The 14,802-nt window shown below is 35.2% G+C and overlaps 1 pseudogene; it reads left to right on the plus strand.

Moving 5' to 3' along the window:
• LOC142625359 (putative esterase KAI2) overlaps positions 1-10,862 on the plus strand; it is a 30,592-nt pseudogene extending 19,730 nt beyond the window's left edge.
• The last annotated feature ends 3,940 nt before the right edge of the window (positions 10,863-14,802 follow it).

Consider the following 14,802-nt stretch of genomic DNA (forward strand, 5'->3'; position numbering starts at 1 on the left):
TTTTTGTTGAACTATGTTATTTTATTTTTGTTAAACTATATTATTTTGAATTTAGGTTTAAGTGTATTCACTTCTTTTGGAGTGTAAAGAACTTATTTCTAGATAAATGTTATATTTTTGTTGAATTATATTATTTTGAATGTGGGTAGAAGACTTGAAGTGTATGCACTTCTTTTAGGATGTAAAACAATATATTTCTAGATGAATGTTATATCTATACTACTGTAAGTGCACAATTGCACTTGGACCCAAAGACAACTGTGAGTTCAGGCCCAATGAGCCATAAACAATGAAATTTGTAGAGTATGAATTTGAAATCTAGTCTAGGGATACTGAAAACTTAATAAACAAGCTAAAGTGTAAAAATACTTGCGAATAGTAAATGATTATGGCAAAGGAACTTCCTCGGACGAAAGCCGAGGACAATTTCTGTATTATTTCTCTTTCTTCTTTGAAGGTTACAATTCTTAGTCCCTATTTTTGATCACTGATTCCCATTTCTTTGCCCTCTACTCTTCTTAAATACTTCTTCTCTTGGTGCTTTATCCACGTGTTGCACAAATCTTATCCTCCCCCATTTGACACCACCTTCTTCAAGCGTTTAAATAGTAACCAGAAGGTTCAGTTTTACTGTTTAGGGGTCACTTCCCCATTAATGCGGCCAGGGAGGTGGGTGCAGGATCTTTAATGTGGAGGTGGCAGCCTTTTTCTAAGATATTTCTCTAACACCGGTGCATCTAGAGGGTACAGGGATCCCCCTCTTAACCAATAGTCTTTCCGGAACTCTGCCTTGATCTTTCTAGCGAATCTCCAAGTCATCCCGGGTTTGTCCGAGGAGAGATTCTTCTTCGGATGCATCCTTGGACCCTCGGCTCGTGGGCCGACTTTCAGTCCTAAAGGCCTTTAGTCAAGAATGAATTGGCCCTTCTTATCAGAGCCCAAAGGCCCAAATACCTGCTCGGGTCCTTTTACTCCCCACAACTACTATTTAAGCGGCTGCCCCTGTTTGGACCAAATTTTTTTTTTTGTTCTAAAATGCCCCTATGTTTCTAAGTTTAAGTAGAGACAGAACTAAAGAATAGTTTGGTAAAATGTATGTCTAACTTGCACTAAAATATTGCTTACAAAATAGGAACACTCCTCCACTAACCCACTTCTTCAAAGCAATTATACATTTATTTTTTTAAAGTAGAAAAATAAGTTAAACACCCCACGTTTATCCAAAAACAAAGCTAAATATCTATACTATTATTTAAGCAGCTGCATCTGTTTGGACCAGTTTTTTTTTTTTTTTTTTTTCAAAATATCCCTACACCCCTAGGTTTAAGTAGAGACTGAACTAAAAGATAGTTTGGTAAAAATACAATTTTTTTTTTGTTCTAAAATACCCCTACACCCCTAGGTTTAAGTAGAGACTGAACTAAAGGATAATTTGGTAAAAATACATATCTAACTCCCACTAAAATATTACCTATAAAATAGGATCACTTTCCTGTTGGTTTTCAAATTACTTTATTCACGTAAAGGACAATCTGATAAATCAACCACAACAAAGCAGTTAACCTAAAACACAATGCTTATTATCCAACTTCCATGTTAAATTCATTTTCGATTTTGACAATTGTGGAAAACTTTGAAGCGTGAAGAGGAGTATTGCTCAGGACAAGAGGTGTGTATTTTCAATAAATTTAAGTAATATTTAAATTTTACACTATTATTTACACGTACTGTGTATCCTCTCTTTGATAATTTCTATTTTTTCTTGATCAGGATTGCTTTTGGTTTTTTGAAAGTGCTACATTCACAGCAGAATTAGATATAGGATACCCAAATTTAAAACCCATTCAGAAATGAATATGAAGTATCTCAGCTTTACCAATGGCCTGCGTGCGACACCAAATCACCACATCGTTGTGGTGTTCCAAGTAGGATTAGGAGACAAAGGGATTGACCAGCGGCAGTAGTTTGAGTAGCAACAGTGACATTGAGACTAAAGAAAACTTGCAGTACCGGGCAGTGAGTACTAGCGAGTGGTTTGAACTTTGAAGGTGCAGGTCTCACTTCTTATTCGTGTACCATTACTCAACAATAAACAAAAATATTTGTGTACCATTCAATTTTATCTTTTGTAATGCAATATAGTTAGTTTATATATTCGGTACTTTATTTTCTTTTTTCTTTATGTTTGGTTGAGGTTGTTCGTAGTTCTTACCTTCTAAATACTTATTACTTTGGTGGTATTTTTGGGATAAACTATTACCTTTGTAAATAATAATAATTATTATTATTATCTTTTTTGGTAGAACAAATAATTATTTTCTTTTGGTTTACGTTTTTCTTTATGAGTGGTTCGATATGTTTGGTTTTTTTTTTTTTGGTGTAAAGGTGTTAATAATTAGCATCCATATTATAATTTGGAATTACTACATTTTTCAATCACAGAAATACATAGTAGTGTGATGAGTGTTTTGCATTTTGGATGAAATAATTTATTCATCACATCCCTAGATTTTTTTGTGATTGAAAAATGTAATAATTCCAAATTATAATAAATGCTTTAAATTAACCTTTACCCAAAAAATAGAAGAGCCTCTGAGCACGTGCGTGAGCGCATTCTCAAAGGCTAGGTTGAAATGGGTTGTATTACATTCATATCAACTCAACACGACTCATTTATTAAGCGTGTCAAATGGGTTGGGTCAAGTCAACCCGCCTTATTAACAGGTCGGGTTAGGGTTAAAGGATCATGACACGATTATTAAATGAGTCTGATTAGGGTTGAGCCATTTAGTCGAATACCCCTACCTCGACACGACACGAACCCGACACGCTAACCCGAATTGACACCCCTAATCGTGGGTTTGGCTTTTGGGTTGAAATTTCTACTAATTATTTTTTTATATTGTATATAGCAGATAAAACATCTCTATTTTTTTGGAGAAAAATAAAAGATGTAACCTATGTCTTCCAGCCTAGGGAACGATAAATTTTATTTGGTATGTTAGACTCACATTGATAATCGTGGGTTTGGTTATATATATATAACTGAAACCTTTAAGACTCTCACAATTTTCCACGTTAGCATAATATTTAAATAAAATTATTATTTTTTAAATAAAATTATTTTTTAAGTTATTATTATTATTATTATTATTATTATTATTATTATATATTAAACCAAAGCCTCTGAAGCTCTCAAAATTTTTCACGTCAGCACAATATTAAAATAAAATTATCAATTTATTTAAAAAAAATTATTTTTGTTTAGTCAAAACTTAACAAGTAGTGAAACTCTATCTCTCTAACAAGTCTAACTTAAACTCAAACTCATCATTTTTTTAACAAAATTATTTTTGTTTAATCTAAACTTTATAAGAAGTGAAACTCTATCTCTCTAACAAGTCCAACTTAAACTCAAACTCAAACTCAAATATTATTATTATTATTATTATTATTATTATTATTATTATTATTATATCTCTACTTCACTAACGTGATATTTTACGATAGAGTGCAAACTTATAGCCATGAATTATTCTTTTGAATGTAACCCAATCTTTTTCTTATATTTTTCTATTTTTTAGTCACATGTATTTTGTTTTTTTCAATAATTTCTAAACCGTAAATCATTTAACTCTTTAATATTTTTTAGTCTTTCAAAAGTTTTATTATCTGAATATTTAAGTTATTTTTTGCAGTATCTGAAATTGTTTGACAAATTTTTTGTAAGCCATTGCATGTTCAAGTAATGACTTATTCATCAAATTGTAACACAAATTGAAGTCATACAAGAGCAAATTATGTAATGATGTAATTTTTTAATCAATTGAAAATTTTATAAAATTATTTTAGTCTACCTCACAAATAAGTAGGTTCATGTGCATAGCATGGGTTAACGACTAGTTATTATTATAGCCGAAGCTTCTGAGAATCTTACAAATTTCCACATCAGCACAATATTTAAACAAAATTATTATTTTATTTAAATAAAATTATTGTTTAGTTTAAACTTAACTAGCTAGGAATGAAACTCTATCTCTTTAATAAGTCCAACTTAAACTCAAACTCATCATTATCATTTTTTTTAAATAAAATTATTTTTGTTTAGTCAAAACTTAACAAGGAGTGAAACTCTGTCTCTTTTACAAATCCAACTTAAACTCAAACTCAAACTCATCATTATCATTTTTTTTCAAAATAAAATTATTTTTGTTTAATCAAAACTTAACAAGGAGTGAAGTTCTATCTCTCTAACAAGTCCAACTTAAACTCAAACTCAAACGTTGATACTCAAAAAAAAAAAAAAAAAAAAGACTAACATTGATAATTGCGGGTTTGGTTTTTGGGTTGAAATTTCTACTAGTTATTTTTTTATATTGTATATGGCAGATAAAACATTTCTATTTTTTTGGAGAAAAATAAAAGATATAACCTATGTCTTCCAGCCTAAGGAACGATAAATTTTATTTGGTATGTTAGATTCACGTTGATAATTGTGGGTTTGGTTTTTGGGTTGAAATTTCTACTAATTATTTTTTTTATTGTACATGGCAAATAAATAATCTCTATTTTTTTGGAGAAAAATTAAAGATGCAACCTATATCTTCTAGCCTAGGGAACGATACATTTTTATTTGGTATTTTAATATAAATTTATTGAATTTGGATTGGTTCTGAAGTAGAATTTGAGGATTTTATAAATTTTGAAGTTTTAAGTCTTGGAGTTTTTTGCATTTGCATCTCAGTAGGTTGATCTTAATTCTTCATTTTAAATGTTTTTTATATAGGTTCATGTGATTTTTTGTTTCTTATTAAAAGCTATATTTTTGGTTGATTAATTATTTGTTTAGATTAATTCCAATTAATTTTTTTTTCTTCAGAATGTCTATTTACTCATTGTTGGATTTTTTTTCAGAGCCAATAATTTTTCTGTGCATCGCACGGGTTAGCGACTAGTTAATCTTATGCTAAAAGCCTTATAGTTTATAAGATATTTTTTAGTATTTCAAAATAAAATATTTAAGATTCAAATTTTAAATAGATAGGTTGTCCTGCCTTTTTTAGCGGCAAAAAAAAAAAAAAAAACTTACTGTAGTAATATTTTGATTCACTAGTAGTATATTTCAAGACAAAAATATTATTCATTGTAGCGTAACTATTAATTAAAAAAAATAAGAAATTACAATAATGCGCATGCGTAACTGTAAAGAGTTATTTATTATAGTCCATAAACTTATGGTTCAATGACTGTTCAATTTTGTGCTCAAGTCAAATCCTCTTCCCACTTCCTTCCCGTTAATTGTAAGGAAGGAAAAAAAAGGATAGATTATTTATATAACACAGGTCACACGTTATCATTTCATCCATGACATGCGAATAAATATATATATATATATATATATATATAAAATAAACAAATAAAAATGAATACAAATAATTTGTTTATTATCATCAACTCCGAAATAATTGGTGTAAGGACTCAAAAAATAAAGGTCCAAACTTACTTACATCAGTAATACCTTGTCTCTCAAATCAAGCCCAAATAATATAATTTTTATGAAGGTGGGTAATTCAAGCGCAATACAAAGTTAAGTCCAAGTCTAGGACTGAAGAATCTTAAGTAGTAGATAAGTGCAAATGGGACATCAATTAAGGATAAAATTCTCCTTGGGCAAATCTGAGAATCAACTTCTTGTATATAGTTCCTCAAAAAAAAAAATTCTAGTATATAAATTTTAGTTCTGATTCTTTACAAGGTAATTCTGAATTCTACTCACTGTTTTCTTGTTACTTAGAAATTGTTCATCCTCCTTTTATGGGGGTTCCCCTTCCTTTTATAGTCTTTCGCTATGCATCACAACTCTCCACTTGTACGTCTTAGGATTTTTAGGATATTTGTCCCATCAAGACCCTTCTGTAGGTAGTAGAAGGTGTTGCTAACTGTGAAGTTATTATTCAGAGATCATTTTTACATTAATGCAGTTGATAAGGTTGGTGTAAGGCAATGAATGCGGAGGTGGGAGTATATCTTTCAGGAAATTTCCTTCCACCATCCTTAAGGGATATCAATTATCCTGATTCTCTTACTCTCCTTGAATAGGTGAAGTTCTCGGAGTTCGCTTACCCTTCTTGTTCTCGGCTGAGACTCCACAGTCCTCTGAACCCACAGAGTTGGTATTGCTAATTTGCTATGCCTAGCTATAATACAACCATTTCACGATTTAAGGGTTAAAAATAAATGTGTAATAAAAAAAAACTTAGAACTTGCAAAGGCATTCACGTTTTACGTGGAAAAACCCACCTCATAAAAATGAGGGGAAAACCAGGGACACAATCCAACTGGCCACTATTTTGTGTTTTGTTTTGTTCAAACAAGCTTACAATCAGTCAATCATATAGAGAGAATGAAAGTTTTTTTTTTTTTTTTTGAGAATCCATGAAGAGATAATGCTCTATACTTGTTCAAATTTTAATGGCTGTATATGGAATTACATGCAAACAAAATTATTTATTTTCTCTCATTTGCACTGAGAGGATGATACTAGCTCGCTCCTCTATAGTAATAGTATCATGCAGACTAGGATACATTCGTTTTTATTATATTTGTGGTACCGTTTGCAATTGATAGCGGTGACTGATGAGTGTTCATTGCCGTAAGTGGAAGTCCCTATTGTTAGACAAGTGTTAGTGTCAAAATTTCTCTACAAATAAAGCACATGGAATGTGCATGTAACACAACTTTAGCTCATTGATGTTTTCAATAAAAACGTTAATGAATTTATTTTTTGTTTTGGTGTTTGAATCCTTTTAGAGACACATAACAATTTCATAACATAGTCCTTTTAATATATTTGTTAGGTGGATTACCTTATTTAGTCTATATATATATATATATATATATTTGTTAGGTGGTAGGTTAATTTAGAAATGCAATGAAATTACTGCAATTTTAATAATATAATATTAATTAATAATAACCAAATTAACCTCATGATTAATGTAGGGGTATTGGGCCCAGTAATTTATAATGGACGGCCCAACAAGGTCTTCTGGGCTAGAAACCCAAATCCGAAAACATCAAAATAATCGTGGAGTATTTAAGTGTCCCTTACCGTCCGAGGAGTAGATTTGTCCTCGGAATGTTAAGCCGAGGATATACAGTATACGTGGAGGACAGTAGAAAGAGCGGTGGAATGTCTAAAGTAAAGCTGCTACCACCGCCCATATATTAAAGACCCTGTAATTGATACGCTGACAATATAGATGGAAGGATGGGACCTGAGTATAGAGCTTGGAACTTGGTCCCAAATCCCAGCGGGCTTTAGGGAAGAATGGATGGGACAAGTATCCAAAAATGAGGGTCACGGCCATAAAGTGGAAGATGATGAAGAGAAGAGGAGGAGTATAAATAGGAGGGAAAGCATACGAAGAAAGGAGAGGCTTTTTGAGAAAGAAAAAGTGTATGATAATCAATATTTGTATCCACACTTGAGAAATACTATTAGAAATTATCCTCGGAATCAGTCCGAGGAGGAATTCTCAATCTTACTCTTTGCAAACGATTCTTTGTTTTGTTCCATTGGGCCCAAAGCCCGTTCTTTTTGTGATTGTCTAAAGCCATCCTTGAAATCTAAATTATAAACCCATCCTCTACAAATTCATTGTGAAGAAAGGCCTTTCAAGCCCATTTTCCTCCTAGTCGTGGTTTGGGAACTTGAATTGTGTCCTTACAATTAATTATTTCAACATAGTAGTTTTTTTTATATAAAAAATATTATTTTCAATTTATGACGTCTACTTCATTATAAAAATAACCTATAAATTATATTAATTAATAACCTAATCAACCTCATTAATTATTTTAACATAGTGGGTTTTTTTTATTATTATATAAAATCTATAGAATTTCAAATCATAGTGTTCACTTCATAATGATTTTTCTTTAAATTTGAGCTACATAGTTTTTTTTTTTAGAAAGCTACGTAGTAGTTGGTTGAAGGTAGAGAATCTGTTTAATCATTATTAGTACTAGTCGTTGATAGCAAACCAATTAACTTTTCAATCATTAATATTACTCTATGAATCCCATTTTTTTAGTCATGTTTAAGAAATTCAACATTTTAAAGAAACATCATTTAAAGTATTGTCTTTTAAATAGAAAGCAACAAGTTTTCAAACTACCCTTCTTAATTTAAGTTGTAGTGAAAGGAGTAATTGACATTATAAATAAAGTAATGATAGGGTAGGAAATATATATGTTTATTGAAATTTCAAAGAAGACTATATTTTGGGTCAGTCCAAAATGAAATAGAGGTTAACAAGTTAGGAGGGAGGGAATACTAATTATATACAAAAATAATGATCATACTATGCAAAATTGCCAATATTTGATGTAAAGTCAAAGTATTTCATTTTCATTTATTTATATTTGTTATTCTAATTTTGATTTCCTTTTTCACTAAATTATATGTCCACTATAAGTTGCAATCACAACAACTAAAGTCTCAGATTGATATCGTGCTTGTTCTCTCTTTAAATTTTTTCCGATAAAAAAGTAAACCTTGATTTTTCTTATAATTTGATAATTAGAGGAATGGGGAATCAAATCATGAATGTATCTATTATAAACAAAAGGAGATATCAACCAGTTGAGATACAAGATTTTTGGCAATTAAAATCTTGATTTAACCTTCTTTTATGTCTATCTCTAGTTTTGTTAGAAGTTATCTTAAATTCCTAATTTGACTTGATTTAGGTTTCTCTATGTGGAATAAAAGTGTATTCCTTGTCCACTAAAGAAATGTATTTATTGTCCAAAAAGAAAAGTATTCCTTACCTACAAACAAATGTATTCCTTGTTCATTATGGGATAGGTATTATAAATAAGCAATAGTATCAAAGGTTTGTTGGCTTTGGTCCAAGGGTCCTCCCACATTAGGAGTGACTTTGGATGAATTTAAAAGAACCCTAGAGAGATTTTGTTATTTATGATGCCTCCTTTTAGTGTAAACACTTTTTGAACTCTCTTTGATATAATAAATTCATCCTTGCTATCAATAGATGTAGGATAACAAAAGCAGAACCACGTAAATCTATGATGTTCTATTTTGTGTGGGTTATCTATTTTTTTCTTTCAAGTTTTCTTCATTTCTATTATTCTATTATTTGTTATAGAGATCTTTCTTAACTTTATAATAACTTTCGCACTCAATCTTGTTTGGAAGTGTTATTGAAAGCCTTTTCCCATAAAGAAAATTGGTATCAAAACTTTCATTGTCATAATAAACTGGTATCACAGTTAAGGTTCATTACTTAAATATTTCGATTTGTTGTTCAAAGCCAAGGTTTAGTACATAGGTGTCTGGATTTATCTTCTTTGGAGATTTTGTTGATTGGTTCATGGATTTTAGCATTAGGGGGGAAGATGTCAAAGAATGACTTGTAGAAGATCAATAAATAGACTTATGACACCCACTTCAGGTGCATTTAGCTCCTATGGGCATATTTGAAGATAGCTTTGGGTGATATGCATTTTATTCTTTTGATTGGACACTAATTTTGTTTCAGCATCTTCTTTGAGTGCATTTGGCATCTATTGGTAGATTTGGAGGTAGTTTGGGTGATTTTGATTTTTTTTTTTAGGCTCTAATTTGTTTTTGAGTCTCTCGACACTTTACACATTTATGGTTTGAGGGAAGTCTTGTCAAGGTGAAGATTTGTTAAGAATTTGTATTTGGTTGCTAGGTCAAGGGAGGAATTTGATAAATTATGGTGCTTTGCAAATTTCGCCAAGGTGAAAAATTGTTGTGGATTTTGGCTCAATTTCTAATTCTTACATTTTGGATTAAGGTGAAATTTCTAATTTGACTTGATTTGGAAGATTGTTAAGAAAATTTGGTCACTATGGAGAATTTTGAGAATTTGTCTCCAAATCCTAATTAAACTTAGTGTGCATTTGGATGTGGATTAAAATTATAAATTATTTCACTACTCAGCTTATTTTTGCTACTATTCATGAGCCCTACTGTACTTTTTGGCATTATTCATAGGCTCCACTGTACTATTTCAACTAACTTTTACCTTTATCTACAATACTTTCAGTAATAAGTTTTCAGTTTCAGCAAAATAATCGGTATCCAAACAGATCCTTAGTTTTGATTTTCTTGGCGAGAAAGAAAAATCTGTTTTTTGCCTCTCTTTAATATACCAACAATTTACGTGGTTTGATTTTGGCTTGTATCCATAGATAGCAATATATGAATTCACCATATTCAGGAGAGATTATAAAATTGATATAAATAAAAACATGTATGTACGACCCTACAAGCTTGTTATTATATATGCTTGTGACAGACAATACTATTTTCTTAAAATTTATCCTTTTTTATGATATGGTGGACTTGTAACACATTGATTTTTTTTAAAGGTTATTAAATGATGTGGATTATTGTGGAGGGTTCGAGCTTGAAGATCTAGACCAAATATTTGAAGCAGTACAATCAAATTACAAAGCATGTTGCTCTGGGTTCGCTCCATTAATTGTGGGTGGTGACATGGATTCTATTGCAGTGCAAGAAATTCACTCGAACACTCTTTAATATGAGACTAGACATAGCTTTGAGTTTGGCTCATACAATATTTTTGAGTGACTCGAGACATATTCTAGGTCTCGTCACTACGCCTTGTCACATAATACAAAGTATTAAGGATGTTGCTGTGCCAATCCCAATGTCAGAATATTTGTTTCAGAATCTTGGTGCTGAGTCAATCATGGAAGTCACATCCTTAGAAGGTCATTTGCCACAGTTGATTTCTGTACTTCTTAAGCATATTCGTTATTGTATTGGAGGCTCGAAAACATGATGAATGTAATTATTTTTGTTTCTTTGCATGTATTTTGTAATTATTTTTTAATTAAGAACTTGGACAAACAGTTTTCATTTTGAGATTCTCAAGATTTACTAGGACAATTTCTCTAGAGTTCTACGTGATGTCCTGCGTGGACTATTTTACGATTTTATTTAAAATTATTATTGTGTATATTATGATCTATATATTGATAGTAATGTTTTTTACAAGTTGTCAGTACATTAAGAAGACTGAAGGGAATATAGAACCCGTCAGCCATTGTCATTAGGATGCCTTCTTTTGACACTCGAGGCCACACCCCTTACATGGCGGCGTTAGGCTGAAGTATCAAGCTGACGGAGTAAAGGCTGACGACTTTGATAGTGAAGGTCCTTAGCTGACGGCCTTTTCAGAGACATACGTAAGCTGACGACAATGTAGGAGGCACACGTGGACTGACGACCTTAGCAGGTAAAAGCTGAAGAAGTAATCCAACCTTCATTCTTAACCTGTCTTGACCTCTACATACGTGAATATAAGGAAAGTTCTTGCGCTACACGTTCGACCTTAGTCAAGAAGATTCCTATAAGGAAAAGGGCTCTATATGATATGCAAAATCCATAAACTACTCTCCTAGAAGGAAAGTATTTCCTCACCAAGGCGCTTATTTCGGATCCATACCACTATATATACCCCAAAACCCTCATGACCCAAAGGTACGCACAGTTATCTCAACTCTGGCACTCTAGGATTGTTTAAAAGACTCTAACTTGATTGTCGGAGGGTTTTTGGCCGGCACCACACCGGTGCTCTCTGTTCGGTCTTCTATTTTCTCTTCGCAGGTATTGCTTCGATCTGGAGAGTGTTCGCAGCTTACTAGTGTTTTCTTCGGCATCATCAGTTGGCGCCGTCTGTGGGAACGAGAGTATATAGAAGACTATTTAGCCTTTGCTCTATTCCTAAGAGAAAAAGTTGCATGGTACTCACTAAATCAATGGCAACAACCAACAATCAAGGCGAAGAACCGCACGCCACAGCACTAGAAAGGCAAGTCCAAACGCTCGCGGCGGCAGTTGAACGCCTCACCAAGCAGAATCATGATTTAGAAGAGCAACTACGACAAAGGAACGCACACCAAAGTGCACCAGAGGAAGACTAGGAAGGCGCTAGTCTGGAAGGGAGGAACGCGGTAGGGCCTGAGGGTAGCAATGCCCCGACTAGACCGAAGCGGTAGGAGACCAACCCGCCGTCCGTCTCGGACACCTTACAGCCTCATATTGCAGCTGAGATGCAGCAAATGAGGGAATGTATGAACGTGATGATGAGCGCCCTGAGGGGACGAATTTCTAGCGACCTGGACGACCTAGTCCATAGAACAGATTCGCCCTTCATAGCGCTCATGAATTCATACCCTCTTCCTCCAAAGTTTCGCATGCCACACATCGAGAACTATGACGGATCCAAGGACCCTTTGGATCACTTGGAATCTTTCAGGACCCTAATGCATCTTCAGGGCGTGCCAGACGAAATCATGTGTAGGGCTTTCCTCACCACGTTGAAAGGACCTGCAAGGGACTGGTACAGTAGGCTGGCACCTAACTCCATCAGCACTTTTAAGGAATTAGGCGCACAATTTGTATCACACTTTATTAGGAGTCACCGGCATAAGAAATCTACTGCATGTCTGTTGAACATCAGGCAGCGGGAAGACGAGACCTTAAGATCATACATAGACCGGTTCAACAAGGAATCCCTCTCGATAGACGAGGCCGATGACAAGATACTTGTGGTAGCATTCACAAACGGGCTACGAAAGGGTAAGTTCTTGTTTTCTTTGTACAAGAATGACCCGAAGACTATATCTGATGTGTTTTACAGGGCGACGAAGTATATGAACGCAAAAGACGCGTTACTGGCTCGAGAGGACAAGCCCAGAAAAAGGGAGAGGCAAGAAGATGCACAACCGGACAGGGGACGAAAAATGGCTAGAACAAGAGAACGGCGGGATGATCAACGACCCAAGCCGCCTACAGGAAGATTCACGAACTTCACTCCCCTAAACGCGCCCATCGACCAGGTACTAATGCAGATTAAAGATGAAGAAACTTTGGCCTTTCCTGGCAAACTGAAGGGAGATCCCAACAGGAGACCAAGGGACAAATACTGCCGTTTTCATCAAGATCATGGCCATGACACCGCCGATTGCTACGACTTGAAACAGTAAATAGAGGCTCTTATTAGGCGAGGAAGGCTGCAGAGGTTCGTCAACAAGGAGAGGGCGGACCCACCACAAAATCAAGCCCCTCGGTGAGACAATGATCGCCTCAAGCAACCTGTAGGACATATAAGGATGATTGTAGGAGGAACCATGACCGTCGGGTCATCCAAGAAAGCCCGAAAGACATACCTCAGAACGGTTCAAAACGTCCAGATGACAAGTCTCGCACTTGAAAGGTCGCGGATTGACAATCCCTCCATTGAATTTTCAGAAGGAGACGCCCGGCGCCTTTATCATCCCCATGACGACGCTTTGGTCGTCACCATACAGGCAGGAGACTATAACATACACCGAGTCCTCGTAGACAATGGTAGTTCAGCAGACATCCTTTACTATCCCGCTTTCCAACAGATGGGAATTGGAAGAGAACGACTAGTTCCAACCAACGCCCCACTCGTTGGCCTTGGAGGAGCGAGGGTACTTTCGCTTGGCGTTGTCACTTTGGCAGTAACCATTGGAGAATACCCACAGCAGGTCACCCGGAATGTAACATTCCTGGTAGTCGATTGCTTGTCGGCTTACAATGCCATTATAGGACGTCCAACCCTCAACTCATGGAAGGCCGTAACCTCGACATACCATTTGATGATAAAAATCCCTACTGATCATGGAATTGGAGAATTGAGAGGAAATCAGGAATCCGCACGCGAATGTTACGTGGCCATGATGGAGATGGACAATCACATTCAGGCCATGAACATAGAGGAACGTCGGGTGGCGATAGAGCCCGTCAAGAGACTCGAAGACGTACTTCTCGACGAAGCCCACCTGGAGCGAACGACCAAAATCGACACCCTAGTCGACCCGGCGATACGTCAAAAACTCGCGACCTTCTTGAAAGGAAACAGGGACGTGTTCGCATGGAGCCACGAAGACATGCCAGGAATTGACCCGTCAGTCATGGTCCACAGGTTGAACGTGTCGCCATCTTTCCCGCCCGTCCGACAGAAGAAAAGAACCTTTGCCCAAGAAAGAGATCAAGCAGTAGCAGAAGAAGTCCACAAATTGCAAGAGGCGGGATTTATTAGGGAAGTGTACTACCCTGATTGGTTGGCAAACGTCGTGATGGTAAAAAAGAACAACGGGAAATGGAGGATGTGCGTCGACTTCACGGACTTAAACAAAGCATGCCCCAAGGATAGCTACCCCCTCCCGCGGGTTGACATCCTAGTGGATTTTACGGCCAAACATCAGCTGCTAAGCTTCATGGTTGCATTTTTTGGGTATAACCAAATCCGAATGGATGAAGCTGATTAAGAGAAGATTTCGTTCGTAACGAGCCAAGGCCTTTTTTGCTACAAGGTCATGCCCTTTGGCCTGAAAAACGCTTGCGTGACCTATCAGAGGCTCATGAACAAGATGTTTGCACGACAGATTGGAAGAAATGTCCAAGTATATGTCGACGACATGCTGGTCAAAAGTCAGAGGGAAGAAGCTCAGTTGGGGGATCTCAAGGAAACATTTGATACTCTTCGCTCCTACAACATGAAGCTCAATCTAAGCAAGTGTGCCTTTGGAGTGATGGCGGGAAAGTTCTTAGGGTACATGGTATCCCAAAGAGGTATCGAGGCCAACCCAGACAAGATTCAGGCCATTATGGGGATGGCCCTTCTAAAAATATGAAGGAAGTACAAAGCCTCAATGGCAGGGTCACCGTGCTTAGTAGATTTGTGTCGA

Source organism: Castanea sativa, chromosome 2 (genome assembly GCF_040712315.1).
Source record: "Castanea sativa cultivar Marrone di Chiusa Pesio chromosome 2, ASM4071231v1".
NCBI classification, from domain to species: domain Eukaryota; kingdom Viridiplantae; phylum Streptophyta; class Magnoliopsida; order Fagales; family Fagaceae; genus Castanea; species Castanea sativa.